Source organism: Vicia villosa, linkage group LG2, assembly GCF_029867415.1.
Source record: "Vicia villosa cultivar HV-30 ecotype Madison, WI linkage group LG2, Vvil1.0, whole genome shotgun sequence".
Classification (NCBI taxonomy): Eukaryota; Viridiplantae; Streptophyta; class Magnoliopsida; order Fabales; family Fabaceae; genus Vicia; species Vicia villosa.
Genome location: NC_081181.1, coordinates 156,913,022 through 156,932,640, shown reverse-complemented (window position 1 = coordinate 156,932,640; position 19,619 = coordinate 156,913,022).

Sequence of the window (19,619 nt, the reverse complement as noted above, 5' to 3'; positions counted from 1 at the left end):
AAAGGGGGAGATTGTTAAAGGATAGAAAAACACTTAGAAAGGGGGGGGTTTGAATAAGTGTAGCTTTAAAAACTTGACAGATAAAAATAAATTGCACAGTTATTTTTATCCTGGTTCGTTGTTAACTAAACTACTCCAGTCCACCCCCGCATAGATGATTTACCTCAACTGAGGATTTAATCCACTAATCGCACGGATTACAATGGTTCTCCACTTAGTCAGCAACTAAGTCTTCCAGAGTCTTCTGATCACACACTGATCACTCCAGGAACAACTGCTTAGATACCCTCTAAGACTTTTCTAGAGTCTACTGATCCACACGATCACTCTAGTTACAACTGCTTAGTTCACTTCTAAGACTTTCCTAGAGTATTCTGATCCACACGATCACTCTAGTTCCTTACAATTTAATGTAATCAATTCTAAGAGTATTACAATTGCTTCTTAAAAGTGATAATCACAAACTGTGATATTTCTCTTAATGTTTAAGCTTAATCTCACTAATATATTACAACAGCAATGTAGTGAGCTTTGATGAAGATGAAGATTCTGAGCTTTGATTTGAACAGAGTTTAAGCAAGTTGATTTGAGTTGTTTTGGTGTAGAATCGTTAACCTTGCTTCTCATCAGAACTTCATATTTATAGGCGTTGGAGAAGATGACCGTTGAGTGCATTTAATGCTTTGCGTGTTCCGTACAGCATCGCATTTAATGTTATACGCTTTTGTCAACTACCTCGAGCCTTGTTCACGCTGTGTCTACTGACGTAGCCTAGAATAGCTTTTAACATTCCTTTTGTCAGTCAGCGTAGCTTGCCACTTGTACTTTCTTCTGATCTGATGTTTATGAATACAACGTTTGAATATCATCAGAGTCAAACAGCTTGGTGCATAGCATCTTCTGATCTTCTGACCTTGAAGTGCTTCTGAGCGTGATACCATCAGAACTTCAGTGCTTCTGTTCTCTTGTTCTTCTTATGCTTCCATAGACCCATGTTCTGATTCTGCTTCGACCATCTTCTGATGTCTTGCCAGACCATGTTCTGATGTTGCATGCTGAACCCTTTGAGACAAAGCTTCTGAGCGCTGAATTATGCGTACTCTTTATATATTTCCTGAAAAGGAAATTGCATTGGATTAGAGTACCATATTATCTTAAGCAAAATTCATATTATTGTTATCATCAAAACTAAGATAATTGATCAGAACAAATCTTGTTCTAACAATCTCCCCCTTTTTGATGATGACAAAAACATATATAAATGATATGAATTTGCGATCAGAAAGAATAAACGGCAAAAGACAAATTACACAGCTATAGCATAAGCATATGAATATGTCTCCCCCTGAGATTAACAATCTCTCCCTGAGATAAATAATCTCCCCCTGAAATAAATACTCGAAGAACTTTAATAAAAGACTTCCCTGATTATTTCGGTAGAGACGATCATATAAGCTTCTGTCTTCAGAAAATTCATAGCTTCTGACTTCTGCTTCCATTGGACAGCTTCAGAACTAGAATTTCTTTAGATCCCTAGAACACTCACAGCTTCTGATTCCTGCTTCCATCTAGGACAGCTTCAGAACTTGAATTTCTTTGATCTTCTGAACATTCACAGCTTCTGACTTCTGCTTCCATTTAGGACAGCTTCAGAACTTGAATTTCTTTGATCTTCTGAACATTCACAGCTTCTGATTTCTGCTTCCATTTAGGACAGCTTCAGAACTTGAGTTTTCTGGATCTTTAGAACATTCGCAGCTTCTGATTTCTGCTTCCCTCGGATAGCTTCAGAGCTTTGAATTTCTACCAACATCACTTCATGCTAGATTTGTATCAGAACATTGTTGAATGTACCAGAGCATCATCAGAGCATCTCTACATCCTGAAATGTTACAGAACAAAAACTAAACGACAAAAGTCAGCATGAACGAGTTAGAACATAAAATGTATCAGAGCCATATAGGCTAAAATAATGTATCAGAGCAAATAGAATTTTGTCTGATCAAATAGACAAATATGGATCAAATTCTATTATCAGTGCTTCTGATTCATTCTTCTTTCTTGCTTCTGATTTCTGAAGCTTGACAGCACTAAGCTTGCTTCAGTTTCCATGGTTTTGCTTCTTGTGTTTGCTTTGAAGATTCTCTTCACTTCTTTATACCTGCAAAACACTTAAACCATATAGAACTTGCAGTTCTTGTTAGTAAATGCAACTGATTAAATCAAATCATTTATCATTTATCTTTCTCCCCCTTTTTGTCATATCATCAAAAAGCAAAAAAGATTCAGAGATAAACCAACGAAACACACGGAGGAAGAAGATGATTTCATTAAAGTTCAAACAGCAGGTACAGAAGTACATGAAGATAAGAAAGATCAGATGCACAAAGACAGATGCAACGAAAAGAAAGAAACAACACAGACTCAATCTAAGATGGCCCTAGTCTTGACAAGATCTTGGTCAGCATCTCTTGAACCATATTGTTGTGTCCTTCTTGCCTCACCATGAAAGCGCTATACTCAGCATTGAGTGAGCTTTGCTCATCCTGTCTTTTCTAAATTTCTTCCAGAGTCTTTGCAAGACGAGAAGATTCATCAGAAGAAGCTTCACCGCTTTCAACCACAGGAATAGCATGTTGATCTGCAGCTTCCATAGATAGATCATTTGCAGGGATTTCCTCAACAGGATCAGATCTAGCAACATGATCTTCAGCATCTGCTTCTTGCATAGAAGCATCTCCATATTCTGCAGCAGGAATTTCCGAGTCTCCATTCTCAAGTGCCTGAAGAATGGCAGCTAGATTCCTGGGAGCAGAAGGACCTTCAACTTCTGGTGGGTCAACAACTTCTGGAATGACCAAGCTTGGGTCTTTCTTAGAAGGGTTTTCCCTCAGAAAGTCAAAGAGAGTCTTGAAATCTCCGAGCAGAACAGGGTATTGAGGAATAAAGATAACAATATCCCTGCATGGATTTGCTTCCATTTCAGCAGCCAATCTTAATTGTTCCATCTCATCCAAGAAGGGCTTCTCTTCCAACAGATGTCTTCCTTTGAGACTAGCAAACCAGAAGTCTTCATAATTCCTCAGAATTCCACGAGGCCGTGGGGCAGCAGCTACACAGGCTTCCTGAAGTTCTAAAAACAGAGCATCTGATTCTCTGCGAAAGATCCTCCAGAAGTTCCGCATAGCAACATCATTCAATCCAGAACTTTCAGCAATTCTGAGAGTATCAAAGGTACTTCTGAGATTCCTCTTTATGTTTTCAAAAACTACACCAATAGGATATACAGGGCGGGATTTTATTTGGGTTTTTGAAAAGGCAGGGTTGGAAGTGAAGTATGGATGAGGTTCTCTATCCAACCTATAAGAAGATTCTGCTTCAGTATCAGAATCTAACACTACTACTTCAGCTTCAGGACGAGGCTTGGGAGTGTAGTTGCAATCACGGAGCAGCTGCTCATGTGATGCAGAGGTTGGAAAAGGAGAATCACAAGGATTGTTTTGAGAGGTGGGGGGAGTATGTTCAAGAGTGGCATTGAGAGAAGGTTGAGATGGAAAGAGAGTTTGAAGGGGTGGTATATCCAGAACAGGATTTATGGTAGGTGGAGAGGAAGGAATGGTTATAGGAGAAGGTGGAGGTGTAAGAACATGGACAAAGACTGGTGATTCTGATGTGGCTTTTTCTGGTTCAGGTGTAGGGACAACCTCTATTGGTGCAGCTTCTGAACAAACAGCAGGAACAGAATTAGGTTCAGAAATGCATATACCTTTGGAACCTCTCAGAAAAGCTTTGGCCACATCCTCAGTCTTCTTCTGCTTCTTACTCTTCGGCTCTTCAAAAATCTTTGTTTTGCCGCTAGCGATTTCTTTCCTTCTGACATATGCCAGAACTTCTGGTTGATTCTCAGCCTCTTGAGAGATATTTTCTTCATCAGATTCTTGAAGAATCATCTTTCTTTTTCCGATTTTCTTCTTCTCAACAACTCCAACAATCTCAGCATTGTTATTAGACTTCTTCTTCTTTTTCTCAGCTTCCTTCTTTTTCTTCTCAAAATCAGCAGAGACAGCCTTAGCAACCTTTGCAATGACTTCTTCTGGGACCATTTCTTTATTGGTGGTAGCAGCAGGATGATCAAACTTTCTTTTGGTCCTTTCTTCCTTCTTACGATTCACTTTAATAGGAGCACCTTTGTCTTGATCTTTAAGACTCTTATCCTCTTTTTGTGACTTCAGATACTTAGTTCTGACTTCAGGTACCTCACTATTGAAGAAGGTTTCAAAGTCAGCTAGTACTGGTTTTCTTCTGATTCTTGTTCCAGCTAGAGGTTGAGGAACTTTGAGGATAGTGTCAATAATTTTCATCTTCTTCAAAGATTAAGCATTCAGACAGGCTCCAGAGGTGACAACAAGGTTTTTGATAATACCTTCAGACTCCAGACTCTCAACAATCTTGGAATGCACCAGAAGGTTTGTAATAATTCTACCAAAAGGAATGATTGTTCCACCATTTTCTTTTCTGAAAGCGTTTCTGGAATCCTTTACTGCTTTCCACATATGGTTGAAGATAATGTAAATCGCATCAACCTTTTTCTGAGTGGCAATGCAATAAAGAATATACCTTTGATCATTACTGATAAAATCCGAAGCATGTGTTGATTTCCTATGGTAGAAACACCCAAGAAGGATCTTTGTCCAGATTCTGTAGACATCTCTCAATTCCTTGACGTATTTTGTTTTCTTGACATTTGGATAAAGAGTGGATAGGACATCTCCCATATCTGCCCTTTGATCAAGCTCAAAAACCCCTTCAGGGTTTTTCAGATCAAACATCATTCTTAGGATGTTTTCAGTAATAACGACAAACTTTCCATGGACGAAAGAAAGTATAGATTTTGGAGCAACCACAGCATGTACCCAGAACTCCTTGACAAGATCCGGATAAACTGGACCAACGAACTCAGCGAACAACGAGGTCCATCCTTGAAAGATGATGTCTTCTTTAAGGTGAAATTGGTTTTCTTCAATGTTGTCAAAGTCAACCATGAGTTCACACAGAACTTCCAATTCATCTTTAGGAATGGAGCATGCAACAACAGGAGTGAGTTGCAAAGTTTCTTCTTGGAGATGATGAGGAACAGATGACTCAGCATTTTGGGATGAGAAGGCAGCCATGGATGCAGAATGAACAAAAACGAACAAGAAGAGCGAACTTGGTTTTCGATTAGGGTTTTTAGAAAACGGCTAAGAACTTTTCAAACGAGAGAATGCAAGGAGAGAGAGAGACAAGGGAGCGAAAAAAAATGTAAGAAATGATTTGAAAAGAATATATAGAGACGGATTTGAAACGGAAAATAATAAGAAATATAAACTGAACAGTTCCAGAATCAAAAGAAATCAATTTTATTAAATGATGAGTGACGTGAGGAGAGAGAACGTGGTAAATGAAATGATTTAAAACAGTTACCTAGGTCGGCGTCTTTTCAACTGCACGCTTTGTACTAACCGTACAGACACGTGTTCACCATCAGATAATAGATGACAGCTGTAAATTTCAGAATAGACTTTACACCTTCAGATTCTGATCACTGCTTCTGATCTGATCAACTTTCTCTTCTGGAAACGCTCCTTCTGAAGTGTGCTGATATAAATCTGAATGATCTTCTGATCCATTACTTCTGATATACACATCTTCTGGAGGTTCACTTCTTTGTTCTGCAGCTTCTGATACGACAAAGTTGTATCTGCAGAGATTCTTAAGCTCTTTGTTTCATCAGAAACAAGTTTATCATCAAACCAGATGTTTATTGATTCGTCCACAATCAATGTTTCAATTTTGTATATTCTGTAGCATTTAGAGCATTTAGAATACTCAAGAACGAAACACCATTGCTTGAGAAACAAACAAGACAAATGATTTCAAGACTGATAAACTATCTTTTCTGATCTCCTTCAGACAAAGTTTCTTCAACAGATTTAAGTACCAGAACTTGGAAGATAGTCTTTCTTCCCTTCAAGTGTTGAGACCAACTTGAGTCCAGGAGACATGTCATGTTGACTTTTATCTTCTTTGTCACCAAGAGAATCTGCAAAAGAAATAGTCTTTTTCTTTGGTACCCACATTTTCTTGGGTCCTTTCTTGTTAGTTCTCCTCAAGTTCTGATTGAACTTAGGTTTAACATTGTAAGCAGAAGGAGTAACAGCATGATAATTTTTAATGTGAGTTTCATGATATTTCCTAGGTTGTGTCACATGCTTTTTGGTGTGTGTTATGTGAAAACTTTGAGCATGTGAAGTGTGCCTAAAATCATGGGAGTGGCCATACTTGAACTGATCATACAATGGCTTGTATGTGAATTTCATTTCATCAACAGGTTCAAGTTTGTATGGGGTTTCACCCTCAAAACCAATGCCAACTCTTTTGTTTCCAGACACAGCATATATCATAGAAGCTAGCTGACTTCTGCCAATACTTCTAGATAAGAAATTCCTGAAACTTAAATCATATTCTTTCAGAATATGGTTTAGACTAGGAGTGGATTGTTCTGAATCAGAAGGAGATCCAACATTATTGGATAATTTTAAAAGTTTTTCTTTTAATTCAGAATTCTCCAACTCAAGCTTCTTTGTTTCAAATTCAAATAGCTTTTTCAGCTTTTTGTATTTGAGACTAATCTGAGACTTGAGTTCCAGAAGTTCAGTTAGACCGGAAACTAACTCATCTCTAGTAAGTTCAGAAAATACCTCTTCAGAATCTGATTCTGATGTAGATTCTGATCTGTCATCTTCTGTCGCCATCAGCGCACAGTTAGCCTGCTCATCTTCAGAGTCTGAATCATCTTCTGACTCATCCCAGGTTGCCATAAGACCTTTCTTCTTATGAAACTTCTTCTTGGGATTTTCCTTCTGAAGATTTGGACATTCATTCTTGAAGTGTCCAGGCTCATTGCATTCATAGCACATGACCTTCTTCTTGTCAAATCTTCTGTCATCAGACGATTCTCCACGTTCAAATTTCTTTGAACTTCTGAAGCCTCTGAACTTCCTTTGCTTGGTCTTCCAGAGTTGATTTAGCCTTCTGGAGATCAAGGACAGTTCATCTTCTTCTTCAGATTCTGATTCTTCAGGATCTTCTTCTCTAGCCTGAAAAGCGTTAGTGCATTTCTTGATATTGGATTTTAATGCAATAGACTTACCTTTCTTTTGAGGCTCATTTGCGTCCAGCTCTATTTCATGACTTCTCAAGGCACTGATAAGCTCTTCCAGAGAAACTTCATTCAGATTCTTTGCAATCTTGAATGTAGTCACCATAGGACCCCATCTTCTGGGTAAGCTTCTGATGATCTTCTTTACATGATCAGCCTTGGTGTATCCCTTGTCAAGAACTCTCAATCCAGCAGTAAGAATTTGAAATCTTGAAAACATCTTTTCAATGTCTTCATCATCCTCCATCTTGAAGGCTTCATACTTCTGGATTAAAGCTAGAGCTTTAGTCTCCTTGACTTGAGCATTTCCTTCATGAGTCATTTTCAAGGACTCATATATGTCATAGGCCGTTTCCCTGTTAGATATCTTCTCATACTCAGCATGAGAGATAGCATTCAGCAAAACAGTTCTGCATTTATGATGATTCCTGAAAAGCTTCTTCTGATCATCATTCATTTCTTGCCTTGTCAGCTTTACGCCTCTGGCATTTACTGGATGTTTGTAACCATCCATCAGAAGATCCCATAGATCATCATCTAGACCAAGAAAGTAACTTTCCAGTTTATCTTTCCAGTATTCAAAGTTTTCACCATCAAATACCGGCGGTCTGGTATAACCATTGTTACCGTTGTATTGCTCAGCAGAGCCAGATGTAGATGCAGGTGGGTTTGTTGGAATTTCACCAGCCATCTTTTACTGAAGCGTTTTTCTCTTCCTGAATCTTTTCTAAACACGGTTAAGTGCTTGCACCTTAGAACCGGCGCTCTGATGCCAATTGAAGGATAGAAAAACACTTAGAAAGGGGGGGTTTGAATAAGTGTAGCTTTAAAAACTTGACAGATAAAAATAAATTGCACAGTTATTTTTATCCTGGTTCGTTGTTAACTAAACTACTCCAGTCCACCCCCGCAGAGATGATTTACCTCAACTGAGGATTTAATCCACTAATCGCACGGATTACAATGGTTCTCCACTTAGTCAGCAACTAAGTCTTCCAGAGTCTTCTGATCACACACTGATCACTCCAGGAACAACTGCTTAGATACCCTCTAAGACTTTTCTAGAGTCTACTGATCCACACGATCACTCTAGTTACAACTGCTTAGTTCACTTCTAAGACTTTCCTAGAGTATTCTGATCCACACGATCACTCTAGTTCCTTACAATTTAATGTAATCAATTCTAAGAGTATTACAATTGCTTCTTAAAAGCGATAATCACAAACTGTGATATTTCTCTTAACGTTTAAGCTTAATCTCACTAATATATTACAACAGCAATGTAGTGAGCTTTGATGAAGATGAAGATTCTGAGCTTTGATTTGAACAGAGTTTAAGCAAGTTGATTTGAGTTGTTTTGGTGTAGAATCGTTAACCTTGCTTCTCATCAGAACTTCATATTTATAGGCGTTGGAGAAGATGACCGTTGAGTGCATTTAATGCTTTGCGTGTTCCGTACAGCATCGCATTTAATGTTATACGCTTTTGTCAACTACCTCGAGCCTTGTTCACGATGTGTCTACTGACGTAGCCTAGAATAGCTTTTAACGTTCCTTTTGTCAGTCAGCGTAGCTTGCCACTTGTACTTTCTTCTGATCTGATGTTTATGAATACAACGTTTGAATATCATCAGAGTCAAACAGCTTGGTGCATAGCATCTTCTGATCTTCTGACCTTGAAGTGCTTCTGAGCGTGATACCATCAGAACTTCAGTGCTTCTGTTCTCTTGTTCTTCTGATGCTTCCATAGACCCATGTTCTGATTCTGCTTCGACCATCTTCTGATGTCTTGCCAGACCATGTTCTGATGTTGCATGCTGAACCCTTTGAGACAAAGCTTCTGAGCGCTGAATTATGCGTACTCTTTATATATTTCCTGAAAAGGAAATTGCATTGGATTAGAGTACCATATTATCTTAAGCAAAATTCATATTATTGTTATCATCAAAACTAAGATAATTGATCAGAACAAATCTTGTTCTAACAATTGTTAGAACAAGATTTGTTCTGATCAATATTCTTAGTTTTGATGATAACAAGGATATGAATTTTGTGAGATAATGTGGTACTCTAATACATTGCAATTTCCCTTTCAGGAAATATATAAAGAGTATGCACAAATCAGCGCTCAGAAGCTTTGTCTCAGAAGGTTGAGCATGCAACATCAGAACATGGTCTGGCAAGACATCAGAAGATGGTCAAAGCAGAATCAGAACATGGGTCTATGGAAGCATCAGAAGAATTTGAGATCAGAAGCAGAAGCACTGAAGTTCTCATGGTATCACGCTCAGAAGCACTTCAAGGTCAGAAGACAAGAAGATGCTATGCACCAAGCTGTTTGACTCTGATGATATTCAAACGTTGTATACACAAACATCAGATCAGAAGAAAGTACAGGTGGCAGGCTACGCTGACTGACAAAAGGAACGTTGGAAGCTATTAAAGGCAACGTCAGTAGACACAGCGTGAACAAGGCTCGAGGTAGTTGACAAAAGCGTGAAACATTAAATGCAATACTGTACGGAATACGCAAAGCATTAAATGCTCCCAACGGTCATCTTCTCAAGTGCCTATAAATATGAAGTTCTGATGAGAAGCAAGGTTACTAATTCTTGACGATTTCTGTGAATATTAACTTGCTGAAACGGTGTTCAACTCAAAGCTCAGAAACTTCATCTTCATCAAAGCTCACTACATTGCTGTTGTAATATATTAGTGACATTAAGCTTAAACGTTAAGAGAAATACCACTGTTGTGATTATAGCTTTTCAGAAGCATTTGTAATACTCTTAGATTTGATTACATTAATTTGTAAGTAACTAGAGTGATCAAGTGTTGATCAGGATACTCTAGGAAGTCTTAGCTTGTGTCTAAGCAGTTGTAATTTAGAGTGATCACGTGGTGGTCAGGATACTCTAAGAAAGTCTTAGCTTGTGTCTAAGCATTTGTTCCTAGAGTGATCAGGTTGTGATCAAGATACTCTAGAAGACTTAGTCGCGGACTAAGTGGAAAACCATTGTAATCTGTTGCGATTAGTGGATTAAATCCTCAGGTGAGGTAAATCACTCCGTGGGGGTGGACTGGAGTAGTTTAGTTAACAACGAACCAGGATAAAAATAACTGTGCAAATTATTTTTATCTTTCAAGTTTTTAAACTACACTTATTCAACCCCCCCCCCCCTCTAAGTGTTTTTCTATCCTTCAATATCCTTTATCATTTGTTATTTCTTATCAATAATTCAAACCTCCACATAAAACCTTTTGTTATTCTATCTCCAAACACTCTAAACCAAAAACATACAAACAGGCTTCCCATATTGATTGTTGGAACCAAGCCATGAAAATTGAGTTGTTGGTTTGAATATGGAGTAATTTATTTAAAGGGGGCTTAAATAGACTATTAAAAACTCCCTTATTTTTTTATTTAAAAATCAGATTACGCAAATGGAAATGAATATTAATGTGAAAACTTGTTTTGAAATGGTTTTAAGATATTAGAAGAGTATTGATATTATACACATACTAATGGTTTGTAATGAAGTAATATGCAATATAGTGACTAATGGTCAAAGCTTTATATGCATACCAATGGTTTGTAATGAAGTAATGTGCAAATCTAATTACAATTCTTACAGAATAATCAATGAAAAAATTATTTCGAAAGCAAATTCTAATCAAACTTAAGCTTACACAAATTTAGACTACGAATGCAATAAAGCTATTAATAATGTAATTCTAGGTAAGTGATAAATATAACAGCTAATGCAAGCATGCACTTTTAAAGATAACACACACCCACACACACAGAGGGATAGAATGCAGGCGAATATATACTGGTTTAGTGTTATCATCCTTGCAAAAACCTACTCCAGACTTTAATGAATAACCATAAAAAATTTATCTTCCACTATGTTAACTTGAATTCGATTTTTGTTTCAATAATTCAGTAAAAAAAAGATAAGCTATGCTTATAGAATATATTTTCTTCCTTGCTTCTTGATTGAACTTATCTGCATCTAGCTACCACCAATATTACCCTTGATTTTCATTAAGATCTTGATCTTCAAACTTTGATGGACTTCAATCTTGATAAATTCTCCGATATAAACTCAATCTCTAAATTACAAGCATTGAATCCTTATCTTCAATAAGTTGACAAATCCACACAAAAACTCCACAACAATGGAGAAAAGCTTCTTATTTTGTTTCCTTCAAGGAACTTCAAACCTTTGAATTCCTTCAAGATCAAATTTCTTCTTGAAAGAACTACACACTTCTTCAAATAAAAAATTAGACTTATAATGTTTCCTCACAATAAATCATCACACACAAAGTCAATGTAATGGTTCTCCATGAACATAATGAATATGATGATTTAAAAGAGATGAAATTGTATTTGTAAAGTTTTGCCTCTCTGAATTTTTTTATCTTGCTTGCTCTTGAATGAGAGTTTTCTCATCAAGTGTTCAAGTTATTGAAGAAATGGGAATGAAAAAAATATTTATATGTGCGTGAGAAGAGACACAAAAATGAGTAAAAATGCATCAAATGACTTTATTCAAGGTTGCAATGAATCAATTCAAAGTCTAAAAAATTGAAGAAAAAAATAACTTGAGTTGAAGCTAAAATGAATAAAGTATTTTGCTCATATTTGAATTGATTATGCTAGGCCATGATTTGAATCATTTTCTGTCTTCTGACTTGAGTCATGCAGTCATGCAGGAGAATGACCCAAGTGTTGCAAACAAAAACCAAAAGCACATTTAGAGACAGTTCAATGGCTCAAGTATCCAGAGCCATGACTCGAGTCAAACATGCAAAAATGAATGAATCAATTCAAATATAGCATTGAATAAATTCAAATTGTCCTTACTTGTTGAATCAAGTTATACAACACTTGAATTAAGTCAAATATAGATACCTTTGGCCAATAATTCCTAAATGCTTGGAAATCAATATTTTTTCTGTGTATAATGAGAAATTCGACGAGAAAACTAAAAAATATGATAAATAATAAATTATAAAGCATTAAAATATAGAAATAAATTATATGACATGAGAGGGAAATTTCACGAGTCACTTGCTCTTGGTAAGAACTGTACTTGATCCATTATTGATCTCCCACCAAGTAAAAGTTATGTTGGTTGCAATTGGGTCTACAAGATTAAATATAATGTCAATGGTACTATTGAGAGACACGGAGCACGATTAGTAGTCAAAGGCCACGCTCAAATGGAGAGAGTATATACTTTCTCTCAAATTACCAAAGTTACCACAATAAGAGTCATCATTGTTGTAACTGCTATTAGTTATTGGCATCTTGAACAATTAGATGTAAACAATTGCTTTTTATATGGTGATTTAAATGAAGAGGTTAATATGGCTTTACCAAATGGTTACCCAACTTCCAATATAAGCCTTTCTAAAGTCTAGAAACTGAATAAATCCTTAGCCTTGATTGAACTTTCTACATCCTTCTAGGGTTTTGGTTTTACAGCTTGTCCTTGGTTATCTATCATATTAATGTTTTAGTAATTGAGTCTCCTCTTGATTAGAGTTTGCACATTCTAGGGCATTAAAATCGTTTTTGCATGCATACATCAAGTTCTTTGATTATATTCAATACAATATGGTTCAAGCCAACTAGTCAGAATCAAGAAATTCATGAATGCATGATTCAAGTTAGACTACTCTCGATTCAATATATGAATGAGAAATTAAATTTTGCTATTTCCAAGTCGACTCAATTCAAGCTTTGGTCTGACTCGAATCAAACTTGCTTTGATTCAAATCAAAGAATGGGCTGAATCAGATCAAATATGGACATGAAATTTTGGATTTTGGCTCTGTCTAGTTGACTCGAATTATTTCCTTGAATCAAATCAATGACTTAAACCACGAGTCGAATCATATATTGCTATATCTAGGCTTTAAGTTCTTAATCTGAATCATTCTTTCATTTGACTCGAATCATAAAAAATTTGCTTGTCTCAAATCAAATGTGTATTTTCTCTCATTTCTAAGCGCACATCTTTCAACAAATAAACAAAATAATAAAAAATATATAAACCATATTTTCTCAATCTCTATTAATTATTCATAAAAGTGAACAAGTTTTACACAACTCATCACAAAACTTATCTCAACTTTATAACAACCTTTGTAATTGAATTACCATAATTCTATCTCTTACAAGGGAATGAGTGGAGTGTCACGAATTCAATCTTGTGCATTTGTAATTGAACGAGTTCGAATTTAAACTAATTCATTCGAATGTTCTTACACAATTATAAATCGAAACACATTATTTAGTTAATGGCTTCATCATCATCTAACTGATTTTGGCATCATAGTTTCTCGCCCATCTTCCATTTATCATGACAACAAATCACCTATCTACCTTACACATAATCCAAAATTTTGTGAAAAGTGCAAACATATATAGATTGGTTGTCATGTCATTCGAGAAAAAATTCAAAACGAACTCATCCACCTTCTTCCTATTAACATCTCCAACCAACTAGCAAATGCTTTTACAAAGCCTTTTCACCAAGCTCTTTTCTTTGCAAATATATTCAAGTTGAATATATGTGATATCTATAGTCTACGATAATACCTCAAATACGATATTTATATAAAATGCAATTTCTCAACATTCTTTCAAAACTCATCTAGCATACTATATATTGGAGCAATTGAATTATACACAATACATCCAAAAGTTTACTTAGATGAAAAGTATTAGGTTATCAACCTAAAATAATTTGTAAGTTAATTGGGGGAATTAACATATGCTAACACGTTGACTTAATGAGAATAAATATCTTAATGCCATACTGTGTATGTTTCAAATATCTAATTTATAATTGATGATCTCGCAAGTATTAGTCATATAATTAACTTTAGACGTCTAAAGAATGGATCTTCAAGTCCATTTTTATGAACATATGCTACATGATGTACAATATCAATTTTAATTTTATATGTGGCACTTATCAAGAAATTTCTAAAAAATTCAGAAAATAAGATCTTAGTCTAATTATTTGAGAAAACAATTTCACAAACTTGTGATTGTGAGTAGACATATGCATGATCTTTTAGTCGATGCAACAATTAATGTCATAAAAACTCAATTTCTCAAATTTTCATTTAGGAGCACACAAATTTTATTTGATTGAAGAAACTTCTGGTTCTTCAAAACTAGTTCTCACATCATAATACATTTGAGACGACTTCAAGTCCATTTTTATGAACATATGCTACATGATGTACAATATCAATTTTAATTTTATATGTGGCACTTATCAAGAAATTTCTAAAAAATTCAGAAAATAAGATCTTAGTCTAATTATTTGAGAAAACAATTTCACAAACTTCTGATTGTGAGTAGACATATGCATGATCTTTTAGTCGATGCAATAATTAATGTCATAAAAACTCAATTTCTCAAATTTTCATTTAGGAGCACACAAATTTTATTTGATTGAAGAAACTTCTGGTTCTTCAAAACTAGTTCTCACATCATAATACATTTGAGACGACTTCAAGTCCATTTTTATGAACATATGCTACATGATGTACAATATCAATTTTAATTTTATATGTGGCACTTATCAAGAAATTTCTAAAAAATTCAGAAAATAAGATCTTAGTCTAATTATTTGAGAAAACAATTTCACAAACTTCTGATTGTGAGTAGACATATGCATGATCTTTTAGTCGATGCAACAATTAATGTCATAAAAACTCAATTTCTCAAATTTTCATTTAGGAGCACACAAATTTTATTTGATTGAAGAAACTTCTGGTTCTTCAAAACTAGTTCTCACATCATAATACATTTGAGACGATCCAACCAATTTTGCCAACAACACACTTAAGTGTGATTTGTAAACTTTTGGTTTGAAATAATATATATGATTATATTCTTCTAATTTGTTTCAATCCCATCATAAATAATTAAATAATTTGTATTAAAATATATTCATAAAAATTGATGGCATACAATTTCATTACAATTTCGACATCTAAATAAAAAATTTATAAATTTTGATAATAATCATAAATTAATAATATTCAATTTTGAAACAAGTATTTGTCAATCTTAATAAATTTACAATCGAAAAGATTTTTTTTCTTATATATGTCATAAAAACTTAATACCCATTATGAGAACAAAAAATCAAAAATAAAATTATCAAAAAGAGTAAATTATTATATTAGAGAGAATGAAATCACTAATAAATTCTAAATGTTATAAAAAAAATATATTTTTAGTAGTTATTTAGGATTTCAATCAAAAAAATTCAGGAACACAACAACAATTTTTTTGAAATTCTTCAGGAACTGAATCAAATTTTCTTTTTGTAGTTCTTCGGGAACTCAATCAAAAATCCTTTTATAAAGTTCTTCAGGAACTCAATTACAATTTTTTTATGCAGTTCTTCAGAAACTTAATCATAAATATTTTTTAATAATAAAAATAAGGCTCAAATACACTTTTGGTCCCTGTAAGTTAACGAGTTTTTGATTTTCGTCCCTGTAAGTTATTTTTTTTGTTTGAATCCCTATATTTCACTTTTGCGTTCATTTTAGTCCCTAAAATCAAAATCCGCAGGAAATTTCGCAGGAAAATCCGCAGGAAACCTGCAAATTTTCCTGCGGATTTTGGCTTTAGGGACTAAACCTCAAGAAAAAAGTAAGATATAGGGACTCAAACCAAAAAAAATAACTTACAGGGACGAAAATAAAAAACTCGCTAACTTACAGGGACCAAAAATACATTTAAGCTTAAAAATAATAATATTTGCAATCTTTTATTGATAAAAATAATAATATTTGCAATCCTTTGAGAAACTTTTTTCTATTTTTATACCAAGGTGTTGGAGGATTTCTAGGATCGTATACCATTCATGGATTTTGAGGTGGACGTACTGAAGACCGTGAATGTAGCGCCTTTGCAGCTTCGTTCCAATAGTTAAGGCTTTATAAAAGCTTTTGAAATGGCATGCGAGGCGCTGCACATCGTCCCCACTGTAGGTTTTTTTTATTTTAGGTGAAAGGAGTTGAGAAAGATACTTGGATTCAAATTAATGGCATTTCACTTTGCGCGTCATACGTAGGGCAGCCTTTCACGATGAAGGGAACAAGTTGTTTGTCCTTGCATTCACGCATAAAACCTGGAAATTACCTATTATTGGGCCAAATATCAAGACCCAAAAATAGGAATCAATGGCCAAGCGTCAGGGCACTATAAATACCGTCACACTTGTGAGGGTCAGGTAATCCAACTCTTATCCCTAAATTCTCTCACATATTTATGCACTCTTACTGACTTGAACATCATAGTACCTTACATGTACATCTTCCCCTCCCCCGTGATTTCAGCATGGCGGACAATTTTTTTGACCCATTACATATTTTAATCACCATAAGATCAATAATATATAATTAAATAATCCACTACTTCATCCCACTAACAAAGACCATAATTTTAATTAATTATCTATTTAATAAATAATTAATAATAAAATAAATTAAAATAATAAATAATAAATAAAAAAATCCATGAGATCAATGAGACCAATAAATTAATCTATGAGACCAATACTAAAAAAATTAAAAACCACTTTTTACATCAAGTCCAATGAGATCAAAATATTAATCATTGACAACAACATCTTTAGATTGTGTGCTACTGGAAAATAACTCATACACCTTTGCTATTAATAGCACAAATCAGAAGTATGCTTTCATCATTTCTTATCATATCTTCACACAAACAGAGATGTTTTGGCCACGAGTTCTCAGAAAACTAATGGAGAAAACAATCCTCTTATGGCAGAAGTGGTAGCTCTCTTGAGAGCTTGCGAGGTTGGCATTGACGTACATTTACTCTCTATGAGGTTCAAATTTGATAACCTAACTATTGTCAAAGCCATGAATGATAATTATTTTCTTAGAACATGGGCGGGGTCTTACTTATACTACAACAAAAATCACTTCTGGCAACAACGCAAAACCGCAGGCTAAAGTGCAATAACCGTAGCCTTAGGCTTTAGGGGGCGATTTATCAGCTGTGGAATAAACCGCCGTTGCCTATTCGTATAGAGCGCGGTTTTTTCATTTTTACCCACGAAATCCAAATACCGTCGCCTAAAGCAACAAAAGTCCACGGTTTTAGTTATAGTTTTAAGCCACGGTTTTTAACTAACAACACAAAAAAACCGTCCCCAAAAGAAGAAAATGCAACGGTTTGTAAGAAGCAACAAGTGAAAACCGTAGCAATTGTATAGTTTCATTTAAACGAACCGCGCCTTAAAATTAGGAAAAGTCCACGGTTTTGAATTAACAACATGTAAAAACTGTTGCCTATGAATTGGAAAAATAATATCTAGCAACTTCTACGTTGAACTTTAAAATTAAAGATATCATTAATAAATAATTTCCTATTCATTTATATGGTGATACAAATCTACCATAAACCTTCATTTTATTCTAATAGATTATAAGTCAATATTATTAATTAAACGAGAAGAAACACATGTATAAATAGATCCAAACATATCATGTGTGAAGTATTCATAAGATGAAGTGTAATACACTCTTTGAAATATTAAAATAAATATTTTCAAAATAAATCCAAACTCTTTGAAATGTTAAAATAAATATTTTCAAAATAAACCCAAACTCTTTGAAATGTAATAAACTAATTAGTTGGCTTATGTAATTCCATAAAACAAAAAATAATTATCCATGTTTGAATCAATGACGGTCTTCACCATATTGAAGATCGTCATCTTCATCATATTGAAAATCGTCATCTTGATAATATTGAAGATCGTCATCATCTTGGAGATCTTCGCCATCTAGAAGATCTTCATCATCTAGGAGATCTTCATCATCAAGGAGATCTTCATCTTGTTCATCTTGAGGATCATCTTCATTTGTAACCTATAAATTTAAAGAAATTTTTTTAAATATTAATATAAACACTAAAAAAATCACCTTTTTAAAGCCAAAGAAGCAAATTTTTTTTTATTCAAAGTGCAATAATTTACTAAGCATGCATTGAACATAATTAATCAAACATCATTAACCACAAATATGTAAGTATTTCAAAGTATAGCCATGATGATGTCCATTATATATCCATTATAAGTTTGTAAATTATTTTCAAATATATATAAATATGTATGGTTCTAACTATGTTAGCATTGTCTATTATGTCCATTGTATCAAAATAATATAACCGTTATAGATATATTGAATCTGTATGAGGTCCTAATACAAGACTCTTTTATTGTTACTGTTTCACTTCCATGCAGCAACAACTCAAACATTTCATATAACAATACCTTTTTAGAAATATTGTTATCTTTCACATTCTAATTATTGCTAATTTGGTCATTTTCTTTGCGTCAAGGAAAAGCTTCTTTCACATTTATTTGTCAGCATGTTCCTCCCTCTACTTTCTCTCCCTCTCTTCATTACTATAACATAACACCCTTTCAACTTAAAAATTAACACTAAAAAAAATCACCTTTTTAAAGCCAAAGAAGTAAATTTATTTCTATTTAAAGTGAAATAATTTACTAAGCATGCATTGAACATAATTAATCACAAATTTAAACATCATTAACCACAAATATGTAAGCATTTCAAAGTATAAATGTTGATTTTAATAAAATAAATGGTGATTTTAATTAATATCAATCGTAGTACCTTTTGATGAACGGGAGCATAGGTTGATGTCGATGAGCGTGGTGTTGGAACATTATCATTGTGCAAAACTTCTCTCATCTTATCATCTACTTCCTCTTCAGTTAAATGTGGATTTTGTTGCATATACATGCTTTTCAAAAGTGCCTCCATTGCTCCCATCTTTTGTGTCATGTCAGAAATTTTACCATCATATTGCTTTTTCATTAAAGAGATTTCTTCATTTTTTTCCAGCAATGATGGTGTGACCGTTCTTCCATAACATCTCACTCTACCGGGCTTTTCTTTTCCAAACAGTGATTGAAATGTTTGTGTTCCAGCTTCAACTGAATTTTCAATAGATTCTTGAAGTTTATCCTAATACATCAAACTATTAGTTTCGAACAAAATTAAAAACTACATGTTCAACTAAAATGGATATTATAATTTAACTTACAATCGCATTTTGGGTTTCCTCATCCACTTATTTTCCCTTGCGACTTTTTCGAGTTTCAATAAACATCTCAGCTTGAGTGACTTCTTGTCCATCCTTATTTTCCCGCTACATTATTATTCATATATTAAAAAAAACATAAGAGATTGAAAAATCACATTATTCTATTGAGAATCACACACAAATACCGTACCATTTCTGCATGAATTCTAGCAAAACTTGTCGGTCCTACGCGATGCATAAACTTTTGCTTCCTCCTATTAGC